This window comes from Notamacropus eugenii, chromosome 2 (genome assembly GCF_028372415.1).
Source record: "Notamacropus eugenii isolate mMacEug1 chromosome 2, mMacEug1.pri_v2, whole genome shotgun sequence".
NCBI classification, from domain to species: Eukaryota; Metazoa; Chordata; class Mammalia; order Diprotodontia; family Macropodidae; genus Notamacropus; species Notamacropus eugenii.
In genome coordinates this window covers 251,652,608-251,665,198 of record NC_092873.1, presented here as the reverse complement: position 1 = coordinate 251,665,198, position 12,591 = coordinate 251,652,608, and the positions used below count along the sequence as shown (strand labels likewise).

At 40.4% G+C, this 12,591-nt stretch overlaps 1 protein-coding gene across 3 annotated transcripts in view; it reads right to left on the bottom strand.

The window, feature by feature from the left end:
- SYNJ2 (synaptojanin 2) overlaps positions 1 to 12,591 on the bottom strand; it is a 139,630-nt gene that overhangs the window by 92,909 nt on the left and 34,130 nt on the right. The gene's annotated exons all lie outside the window — the stretch shown is intronic.

The following is a 12,591-nucleotide window of genomic DNA, read 5'->3' as shown; positions in this document are numbered from 1 at the left end:
CTCCCATGGAAGCAGAGAACACCTAATAAATATGGACAATATTAATATAAGCAATAAATTTTATTATATAAATTATAGCCATAAAAATATGGTCACATGGCAACTGTGGCATCTTTTTTTTATCCCTTTAGGGAGAACAAAGACAGTTCCATTTTGTCTCTGCATCCCCAGTAGAGTGGGTTCTTAATAAATGTGTTGAAAAGTGGGTGTGCCTTATTTGTTACACAAGAGGACATCTATTTAGGAGTTGGTGATAAAGATGATATTTTTGTGATAAATAAGCAAAAAAGAGAGAAACATCGATAAAACACTTAAAAATGCAAAAACAAAATCCTGGGTGTCCATTGATTGGGGAACAGCTGAAAAAATATGGCATAGGAATGTAATAGAATGTTGCTTCACCATAAGAAATGGCAAAAATGAGAAACTCAGAGACACATATGAGGTGGCTATTTGAACTAAGAGAGATGAAAACAGAATAATATTATACAGATAATATACACAATGGTTACAATATGGGAAATGAAGACACTCAATGACAGCTAAAATCAGATTAAACACAAAGACTAGTATTTGTTGCCAGGACAGGCGATGAAACACATCTCCTTCCTCTCGTAGATGGGAAGGGAAAGGGGAGAGGTTACAGATGATAAATGTTGCAATGCTGACAGATATGCTTCCGATGTCAATTGTTTTTAATTAATTGTTTTCTTTGTTATAAGGAAGAAGGATTTTTTTGGGGGGGGATGGAAATTAACTGGGAAGTAACTATAAAACAAAAAGTATCAATGAAGTATTTTAAACAAACACTGAAAGGAACAACAGATTTTTGTGCTCATGGCAATCTAACATAGCACAGGGCATGGTGGGGTAAATAGACAGGTGAAATCCAGATGCAGAAAGAGCACATGAGAAAGAAGAACCCAGAGAACAGAAGCATCCCCCATGATTGAAAGGAAAACAAGAAAAAGTTGGACTGGAGAAGAGGCTCCCACTATGAAAGAAATGGGAGGAAAAACCAGAAAGGATTCTGAGAGATCCGAAAGGCAGAAGAGAGTGGAGCTGGGAGAGAACCTTGGAAACCTTGGAGACCTCAGCAGCTGTGGAAGAACTGTATTCTGAGAGGTTCTCAGCTAGAACCAGAGGCATCTTTCCAGGATGTGCTCTTTTAATGACTGAGTGCACTCTCTCTAATAATAAGCAACTTCCAGAGTTGCCTTGATTCTCTTTTTCGCTCTCTTGTTGCATGTTTGTGTAACAAAGCTGCACTTGATTTGAGGTTAACATATGTGCAAGGGCACAGCTGGGTTAGCGAGTACAGAGATTCTCCCAGGACTCTAAGATTGGGCTCTGAGACCATGAAGGGAAATATCTTTCATAGATGACTTTCAGTTCCTGCATGGATTGGACATGTAAAAAGGAAGGGAAGACAAACAGGCCTTAAGCCAAGCAGTCTGGCATCAGTTTTACATCCTGGTCCTGTCACTTACTTCTCTTTGTAATTGTGGACAAATCATTTAAACTCACTGAATCTTAGTATTTTCATAATAAAACAAGGGAGTTGGACCAGATGACCCTGAAGGTCCCCTACCGATTCACATATATGATCCCATAATCCTTCCCCTACCCCCAAGAGTTGATATATATCTGGTCTATCCTTACGGGTTTTGCTTCAGCTAAATCTATATTCAGAAGACCATCCCTGGTAAGAAATACTCTAGGTTATTAGTCCAAAACAATACAGAAAGTGAAAAATTGTATGCTTCCATCTACATTCAGATGCTATCAGTTCTTTCTCTGGAGGTAGACAGCATTTTTCATCATGGGTATTTATACTGTATTGCTGAGAATAGCTAAGCCATTCACAGTTGATCATCAGCTAGTACTGCTGTTATTTGTACAAACTGGTTCCACTCACTTCACTTTGCATCAGTTCATATTAGTCTTTCTAGATTTTTCTAAAATCAGCCTGCTCATCATTTTTTATAGCACAGTAAAATTCCATTGCAATCAAATACCACAACTTGTTCAGCCATTCCCCAATTGATAGGCGTGCCCTCAATTTCCAATTCTTTGCCTTTACAAAAAGAGCTTCTGTAAATATTTTTGTACAAATAAGTCCTTTCCCCTATTTTTTTTAAAAAAAATCTCTTTGGGATACAGACCTACTAGGGTATCATTGGATCAAAGAGTATGCAGAGTTTTCTAGACCTTTGGGCATAGTTTCAAATTGTTCTCCAGAATGGTTCAATTAGTTCTCATGTAGTTGTTTGTTTTTGTTTTTCAGGATCAATAGAATCCTTTGTTGGGACAAAAGAATCTATGGGTCACTTGTTCCATACATGACCATGAGATGGAATTAATAGGAAAAAATACACCACTTTTTGTGAGATACTGGTGAGGCAATGTCCAGCGTTTTTTCATTCAACAAATTTATAAACAGTGCCCACTATGTATACCATAAATACTGGAAGGAGATACCAGAGAAACAAGACAATGTCCACCCTCCAAGAGACGGTATGTAATCAACAAGAAAATATATATCTTTTGATACACATTGATATTAAATCTATTGATACATAAATATATTTTGATATTAAAATGAATTTTTTTAAATTAACAAACACCTCTTTTCTCTACCTTCCATCTACCTCCACCATTAAAATAACCAAAAAACTAAAAACCTTTGTAATAAATATTTAGTCAAGCAAAATAAATTCCTACATTGGCCATGTTAGAAAGCAAGTGACAATTTTTATCTAGATAGAACAGTTAATTATTGATATAAGGCATTCTGATGAAAAGCCAAAGGGAGTAATATGGACAAGAAGAGTTCAGAAAAAGAACTGCTCACTCTGCGGGCTAACGTCATCTAAAAGGGCTCCATGGAGAGGGTAATGCCCTACCTCGTTGGACCAGGATAAAAATGCACTGGATATGAATAAGCAGGGGAGATCCAAGAATCTTCCAGACAAGGGACATTATGAGCCAAAGTATAGAGCAGAAAATAAGAGTAGCACATTTCCTGGACATAGATTTTAAGACTGATTTGGTTAAAGCAGAGCATGCAGGCTGGAAAATAACGGGGAAAAAAGTTGGAGAGGTATAAGACTCAGGAACAAAGAGGTAAACATTTAAATGCATGCCGGAAATAAGTTATAACAATAACTTGCATTTACACGCTGCTTACAGTTGACAAAGGACTTTCTTTACATGCTGTGGGGTTGTGCCAGTATTTGTGCCCACTTTACAAAGAAGGAAACTGAGATGGGGAAGTTGGGAGTGTAAGGGACTTGTCCAAGGTCATAGAGCTAATATAATATACCTAATAAATAGAACTGAACAGTGAAGAAGTCACAAGACCAGGCTAACAACAATAAATGACAATAGTAGGATAATGTAATGCTTGCTGAGTCATACTAAGCTAGAGCACACTTGGCACAGTGCCTTGCACATAGTAGGCACTCAATGCTTATTGATTCCAAAACTAAAGTTATTTTCATTTCATCATGCTGTTTTGCCTGGTTTATCTAGAAGACATTAAAAGACTGAAGGAAGTTTAAGACTCAAAGAACCCAGGTTCAAATGCCTCCCAACTCTTACTATCTTTGACCTTGGGCAAGTCACAACTTCTGTAGGCATCAGAGAGGTTAAAACGCCAGTCGTTTCTGATAGCCTCTGAGGTCCCACCCGGCTCTAAATGGCCCAAGGAACCACCTGGGCAGGTCTTCTGCAGATTCTATTCTAAGGGCCAAGAGTTGAGAAAATCCTGCGAGTCTAGACCAGAATTTAGATTTTTGTACTGATGCTCCTCTATATCTTGAACAGACTATTCTTTATTGATCTCTTAACTTAAGTCAAACCCCTTCCTTCTCCCATGTCCTAAATGAAGCAGATAGAATCCCTCAGAACTCCCAAACAACAGAAATGAATTTCAAAATTATCAACCAATCTACTGTGCTAAGGGCTAGGGAAACAGAGAGACAAAAGACCTCCAGGAACTTGTAATCTCATGGGAGAGAGAACATGCAAACAAATATAAACAAAGCAAGTCATGTAGAGAATAAATAAGAAATAATTAACAGGGGGAAGGCACGAGAACTTAGAGGGGTTAGGGAAGGCTTGGCTACAGAAGGCAGGATTTTAGCTGAGACTTAAAGGAAACCAGGCAGTTCAGTAGTCTGAGTGGAACGAAAACATTCCAGATATGAGAGGACAGCTAGGGAGAATGTTTGGAACATAGCTGGGGAGATGAGCAAAATGGCAGGATCACGCGGCTTGCCTAGGGTCTTCATTTTATTTTCTGTTAAGAGTCACCCCCTTCTTCAAGATTCAGAAATCTCTCCTCAAAATGAACAGTCTCAGAGGTGCTTAAATGCTCTTCACTCCCCAAAAACAATTGTGCTGGTATGGGACAGGAGCAGTTTGGGAGTCAAAGAAAACTCAGTTCAGAGGCTGATGGAAATAGGAATTTTAAATGAGCCTCAGATGAGAGCTTAGGACTATTACAGAAAAAGTGCAACAGATTTTATTCTAGAAAACAGGTAGGAATTTCCTTGAAGGCTGTTCTCCAAATTCAGATATGAATGACAACTAGGAAGCAAATGTTATAATAGTCTCAAGAAATTCCTGTTTATGCTGACTGACTCAAGGAGGCTATAATAGCACAGGTAAAGGGAGGAGTTTTTAGAAAAAAATTGTTCTAGATAATCAAACAGCAAGAATGCAATCCCAACTGTCCTAGAATGCTGGAGACAAGATTATATACCAGGAAAAATAGTTCTTCCTAAGAGAAGCAAAAGGGGAAAGAGAACTGTGTGTATCCTTAAGAAAGTCACTAGGGCCTGGTTTCCTTATCTGGAAAGTGAGAGTATTAGGCTAGGTAACAGCCAAGGCCTCTTCCAAGTGATCTATGACTCTTGAGGTGTAATGAAACCTAGATAGAGTTCCCCAACATCCCTGAGCCCCAGAGGGGCTCATTAGGGTCATTCATTACTCTTAGAGGTGGAAGAAACTTTAGTGATGATCTATTCAACCTCCCCCTTTGGGAGGTGGGGAAACTGAGGCTTAGGGAGACACCATCAGACTTAATAAGTAGCAAAGTCAAGATCCTAAATCAGGTATTTTGATTCCACCAGCTGTATACTTCCCTTTTTCCATACTGCTGCTTTCAAATGTAACCACCAAAGGTGGGTGTTTACAAGTTAAAATCTATTCCAGTCATAAACTGAATGACTAGAACCACTCCCTAAATAGCTTTAGTGCGGGAGGAACTTCAGCCCTCCCCACCCCACCTCTCTTCACAGTTCCCACTTGTCTATTTTAAACACATTTCCTGGCATCGGACCAAACTGGAGAAGCATCCAGAACCTGATTGGTACCACAGAACCAAAGGTTTGAAAGATAATGTAAATAGCCCAGAGTAGGGAAGAAAACCTGGTACCCTTAGGTCAGAGGTGAAGTAATAACAAGTCCAGTGTTCTACCCATTATCCCCTGAAAGGATCGCAAATGGGTCAGAAGCCAGGAAGCCAGACAAGAACTAGACTGACCCAATTAGAGGGCACTACGAAGGGGGAGGAGTGGCCAAAATTTTGGAAAAGGGTCAGTCACTAGGACATCTACACAAATTGAAAGGGTCAGGAAAGGAAGAAGAAAAACAGACTGGCAACAGACAAGACCTCAATAAACTTTGTCTCAGTTTTAACATACTTTCTACTTAGTGTAGACCTCAGCTCCCAGATTTGGTTAGGTGAGGCCTGCCAGTAGAGAGGTCAAAAGATAAGTACCTAGATTGAGAGATCTTTGTTTGCACAGCCCTGAGCAATAACCAAGAGCCATTTCCAATTGGCCACTTCCAACCCCCTCAAGTCCTGCATGTGAATAATCTCTTCTCCAGTGGAGAAATCTCTTCTCCCAACTGGATGCAAAGTGGTTCTCTAGGTTCTTTTATTCAAGGTCTTCAGTCAAAAGCAGGGAGGGATATGAAGGAAAAAGCATTTATTAAGGGCATCATTCGGTCATCACGGCAGCCCAGGGAAGGCAGCCCAAGTATTATTCCCAAGAGAAATTAAGGCTGACTCTTCCAGGATCACAAAACAAGAAATTCTGAAGACAAATTTGAATTCAGGTCTCCTGGACTCCAGACCCAGATCCATCGCTTCACCTAGCTGCCTCTAATAAATCTCCACAGAGCTCCTTGGAAAAGGGTCTGTCCGTAAAGACAGGAATGATTAACCAAAGTGTGGTACATGAATAGAGTGGAATATTGCTGTCCTATAAGAAAGGATGGATGTGATGAATTTTTCCAAGTGTGGATTAGCTTTGCTTAACTTTTCTTTCCCCCCATTTTCTTTGTAGGGGATGAATACATTGGGATATGTAGGTGATGTGACAACAAAAGATATAAACACAATTTATTTTTAAACAGAGCGAAATAGTCTCTGTGGGAGCTAAACTGACCTCTCAATGATCATTTGTCATTTCCACTACTGGGATGGGGGATGGTGACACAGCAGGCACAACCCAGGCTTTGTTTATCCAAGAACAATGTTGTAAGTGTTTGGCATAGCTATCCCCTCCTACCTTCAGCCAGTGGTCACACAGCCTTATAATAGTGATAACCATTTGGTCTTTTTTTCAAATTACTTCAGTGTGTCCAAGAACCACATCATTCCCTTGGCTGACAGTTCAGCTACAAGGATTAAACAAAAGATTCTCACAGGCTACTCTAACTTTGTAGTTCTTCAACTGTTTTCTTCTTGTGACACCATTTGGGTTTTCTTGACAGAGATATTAGAGTGCTTTGCCATTTCTTTCTCCAGCTCATTTTAGAGTTAAGGAAACTGAGGCAAACAGAGTTAAGTTACTTGCCCAGGGTCACAGAGCTAGCATGTGTCTGAGGTCCAGTTTGAACTCAGGTCTTCCTAACTCAAGACTGGTGCTCTAAAAAAAAAGAAATGCCATAACTTTCTTCATTTCCTTTTACAGAATCATTATGTAATTATCCATTCAACACCCCAGATTAATAGAGGTCATTCAAGGTAAGATACTGTAGACAGCCTTACTTTTATTTGATTCTGAAAGTGAATCTATCAGAGACAAGGATTTCAGTTTTAAGGTGACTTTCCCATTAGGGTCTGCCCCCCAAATTTTTGAACTTTAAGTTGCCCATGTATCACCTGAGCTACTCAGTGTTCCTCTAACTTACCTAGAGCTCTCCTGAGATGGCTTTTTTGTCCTCCTATTACTGTCTCCCACCTAACATTTTCAGGAAGACTTCCCTGCTACCCAGTTGGTTTCTGGCCCATCCCTTCCCCTTCAACCTCTATGCATTCTGGGAAACACCCTGCTTTCAATCATCCACACTCAAGGTGGATCACAAAGGTCCAAAACCATTCACTGCTCTACCCTGCCATTAACACACACAATTGAGACCCGTGATTTGGTAACAGAGTAGTTCTATAAATCTATTCTATCAACAATACCACCCTGCATTTGGATGACTGTTATATTTTCAGCGTTTTCAGCCGAGAGCAAACTTTCAGATCAATAAGTTAAATATTACTCCCATTTTACAGATGGGAAAACACTCAGCAAAGTGAAGGGACTTACCCAAATGAGTGGTAAAGCTTTAACCACTTGGTTTTAATTTTTAAGCATTTATTTTCTCCCTTACATTCTCCCTGCCACTGGTTAAAAAAAAAAAAAGGAAGAAAAGAAAAAAAGAAAGAAAAAACAAAATTCTGTAACAAATAAACAGAGTAAAGCAATAGAAATTCCAATATCAGCCATGCTCAGGAATGTATGTTTCTTTCTGCAAAATACTCCATGAGCTCTCTATCAGGAGAATTCCTGTACAGCAAGAATTCTTCATCGCTGACCCCTTGAAATCATGGTAGATCATTGTATTGATCAAGAGTTCCCACCTCTTCTAAAATCGTTCATTTTTACAATGCTAATGTTACAGCATAAATTGTTCCTTTGGTACCGTAATCACTTATCTCAGCCTCAGTTCACAATTATTCTCAGGTTTCTCTGAAACCGTCATTTCTTACAGCATAAATATTCCATTACATTCATATAACATCATTTGCTCAATTATTCCCCAATTGAAGGGTAGGTACCCTTTTTTTCCAGCTCTTTGTCACTACAAAAATAGATCTGCTATAAATACTTTTGTGTCTTATTTCTTCAGGGTACAGGCCTAGTCTCACTCTCACTTTCAATGTTTGCCCTTCATGGGTCACAGTTTACAGCTGACAAAGCCCAGCATGGATGGTGTCTTTGATGCTTGGACAATCAGACAGTTCAAGGAACATGGCTCCAAGCTAAGACACTGAGCCTAGCAGGCCTTCAGATTGTGGCCTTCCAAGCATCTCTGCCTCAGTCTTGAGCTAACAATAATCGCTTCATCCTGGAAACCCTACGTATACTCATCACTGGAGAAGTGGGGCCCCTGATGTATGATACAAAAATTTCTTCTCCCAGATCCCCTTGTCTACCTTTGAGTCATCCTACTCTCTTTTTCAATAATTGTTTTCTTCAGGACCAAAGTCCAATTTTATTCTTGAGTGGAGGTACAAGAATGGTAGCCTTTCCGGGAGAAAACTCCTTCTCTATTTCTGTTAGTTGGGAAAATTTAGGTATTAAAAATGTGAATAGGAGAGATACTCCCTTACACAGAAACAATCAGCAGTCATTTAAATTTAACAAATTCATAATAAATGGCAACTCAAGAAAAACAGCCGGTCAATGAGCGTTTAAGCATCTCTGTGCCAGGCACTGTGCTAAGCAACAAAGAAAGGCCAAAGTATGGCCCCTTCCGTCCAGTTCACGTATCAGTGTGGGAGATAATATGCAAATAACTGTACAAACCACACACACACACACACACACACACACACACACACACGAACTACATGTGTATGTATACATATATATGTGCCAGGAAGAGGACGAACAACCCCTGCATCTCAACTACGTATATAAATATACATATATATATTTACAGTGTATGTACATACACATGTATGTAACTATATGTGTATATATGTGTGTATATATAGATGACCTCCTATTTACAACATGTGCATGCACATGCACATATATACATATATATACATGGAAGATTGCCTCCCATCTATAATATACATATTATATGTGTATACATATGCAGATATATATTATATGTGTGTGTACATGCATGCATACATATATTTTGTGCATGTTAATATTATAGAGCATTTAGCACAGTGCTTGGCACGTAGTAGGTATTCTATAAATGCTAGTCATTATTGTTAGAATTATATACACATGTAAGTATACATATACATACCCACACAGTAAATGGGAGGTCATCTCAGCAGGGAGGCACAAGCAGAGGGACTGGGAGGGGCCTCTTGCATAGGGTAGGATCTGAACTAAACCCTGAAGGAAGGCAGGAGGCAGAGTTGAGGGGAGAAAGCTTCCCAGCTTTGGGAACAAAGAGCAAAAAGCACAGAGCCTGGAGACGAACTGCCCTATACATGGAATAGCAAGAAGGCCAGTGTTGCAAATGTAAGAACACCAGAAAAGTAGAAAGGGGCTGAGAGTTTAATCCTGGAGGAATAGCGTGGCCAGACCTGGCATACAAAGACAGAAGCTACACAAAAGGAGCTTATTAACCAATGGAAAGGGGGAGGATAGGTGCACAAATTACTTTGCTAAAAAGGAGAATGTGATAAAGTGCAAATGCTACAAGAAATTGGAAAAGGAAGAGATAGAAGTCTTCAGGTGATGGAAGATGACGATGAGGGCAACTCCTAAATCTATGTTTCTGACCCTGACCTCTCTCCTGAGCTCCAGTCACACATTTTACGTCTCAAACTGAAAATGTCCCAACTGGAACCCATCATCCTATCCCCCTCCCAATTTCCCTGTTTCTTTTGAGGACACCAATAGACACCAACATTCACAACCACAAAGTCATCCTTAACTCTTCAGGTCCCTCACAGCTGCCAAGTCTTAGTGATCCTACCAGCATGTCTCACATTCACAACCTTCCCTCCTTGTTCAGACCCTGATGCTACCACAACAGTCTTGGGTGACCTGCTTCCAGATGCTCTCCCATCCAATCTATCCTCCCCAAAGCTGCCAAATCTTCCATGATGCCAGATTGCCTCTGGATAAAATAAAGAGTCCTCGATATGGCATTTAAAGTGTCCCCTTTTCCATATTTATTTCATACTGCACTTCACCATTTTTCATTCCCTCCACACTGGTCAACAATTCTTCATATACTATGCTTCTCTGTTCCTCCACACAGGCTGTACTCAAGCATGGAATCCATTTCCATCTCACCTCCTTCTGGTGAAAAACACCAGCTTTCTTTAAAAACTCAATTTACCTCCTACTTGCCCTCAGGGAAGCTTTTTCCTGATCCTCCTGGTTGTTTTGTACTATCTCTTTCCTCAAATTGTCTTGTATTTGCCTGTTTATTGGTTTGTATATTCCAGTAGGGAGATCCATGAACTGTGTGTTCATCCTTCGTTGCCGAAGAAGACCATGCCATCAGAGAAATGATGACATGACTTGCACTTGACTTTGTTTTGAGTGAGGGAGGGCTGTGCAGGTCACCAGGCTCACTTCTCCTCCAGAGCCATCTGAATCCAGTGACCAGATATTCATCAGGATGACTGGAGATGACCCAGGATGAGGCAATTGGGGTTATTTGACTTGCCCAAGATCACACAGCTAGTGAGTGTCAAGTGTCTGAGGTGAGACTTGCACTTAGGTCCTCCTGACTCCTGCACTGGTGCTCTATCCACTGCACCAGCTAGTTGATCCATGAACTAGGAGTTGAAAGAAAAGGGTTTCAAGAGTCTAAGTTGAGGATGCACTGCATGCTTGAGCGATGCCCTACATAGGAAAGGCAGGGCAGGAGGAGAACAGGAATTATTCATTTAGCTTGACTAAAATATAAAGTGCTAAAAGGGGAGTGAGGTAAAATAAGGACACGCAGGTTAATTGGAGCCACACTGAAGAGTGCCTTGAATCCAACCCAATAAGCATTTATAAAGAACCTACTATGGATCACTATGCTAGATTGTTGTTTAGTTGACTAGTTGTGACCAAGTCTTTGTTGTTAGCAAAGACATTGGAGTGGTTTGCCATTTCCTTCTCCAGTTCATTTTACAGAGGAGGAAGCCGAGGCAAATGATTAAGAGACTTCCTAGTCCACACAGTTAGTGTCTGAAGATGGATTTGAACTCAAGTCCTCCAGACTCCAAGGCTAGCATCCCCTCCATTACACCACCTAGCTGCCCCAGGAGAATGAAGGAGGTAAAAAAAAAAAAAGGCAGAAACAAAACATAGTCCCTGACCTCAGGGATATTCTATTGATGGATTCAACAGATAAGAATATATGTGATTATTTCAGGAGAGAGAAAGCAGGTAGCACATGAGCTGAATTTTAAAGGAAGACAGAGATCTTAATAGGTCAAAGTGGGGAAGGAATGCATTCCAGACATAGGACATAGCCTAAGCAAAGGCACAGCATTGGAAGATGGAATGCTGCGCTGGAGGACAGAATAAGAAGTTTGTTTTTTATTTGTCAGGCACTGGGAAGTCTCGTACAATCAGAGAAGAAGATTACATAAGCAGTAGTGCAAAGGGGGGAACAGAAGAGGGGAACATGGGGGAGGAACACTGGAAAAGAATTTGTTATGACGTTTCAGGTGAAAAGAGATGACAGCTCAGATGGTTAGAGTCATGGTAGAAAAGAACAGATAAAGTCAGAGGATAGGTAATATCAAAGATAAAAAAACAGGATTTGGCAACTTGGCATGAGGAATGAGGCAAAAGGAAGAGTCAATGAAGATGGAGATTTTGAGCTTGAGCAATTGGTATGATGGCAAAAATTTGGATGTTGGGAGAAATAAGGGAGGAGCTCAGTTTGGGACACGTTGAGTCCGAAATGATGGTGGAACAACCAGGTAGCAATGCCCAGCAGGCAGGAGGGGATGCAGCACTGATACTAGTTCTGTGGCTCTCTTGTACAGAGAAGATAAATAAAGGCTAGGGAATGGATGAGCTCACCAAATAAGTAAGTGGAGAGAGAGAAGAGGTGGACCGGTGCAGTCAGGGAAAGTTGTCATCCAGCTGTTTTTCAGTTGTGTCTAACTCTTTGTGACCCCATTTGGGGTTTTCTTGGCAGAGATACAGGAGCAGTTTGCTATTTCCTTCTCCAGCTCATTTTACAGATAAGGAATTAAGGCAAACAGGGTTAAATGACTTGCCCAAGGTCACACAGCTAGTAAGTATCTGAGGCTGGATTTGAACTGAGGTCCTCCTGACTCCAGGGCTGGCATTCTATCCACAGTGCAATCTAACTGTCCATATTTCTTATCAGAAAAAGAGAAGATAACTATTAATCAGACAAAAGATAGCAGTCAGAAAATGAACCAGGGAACAGTGGCATGGAAGTCAAAGGAAAAGAATATAAAGAATAGGGTGGCCAGTAGTGTCAGATTTAATAGGTTGATGACAAGAAATGAGGGAAGTGCATTCAGAGGGCATTGATGACCTCAGAGGTTTCAATGAAGTATGATTG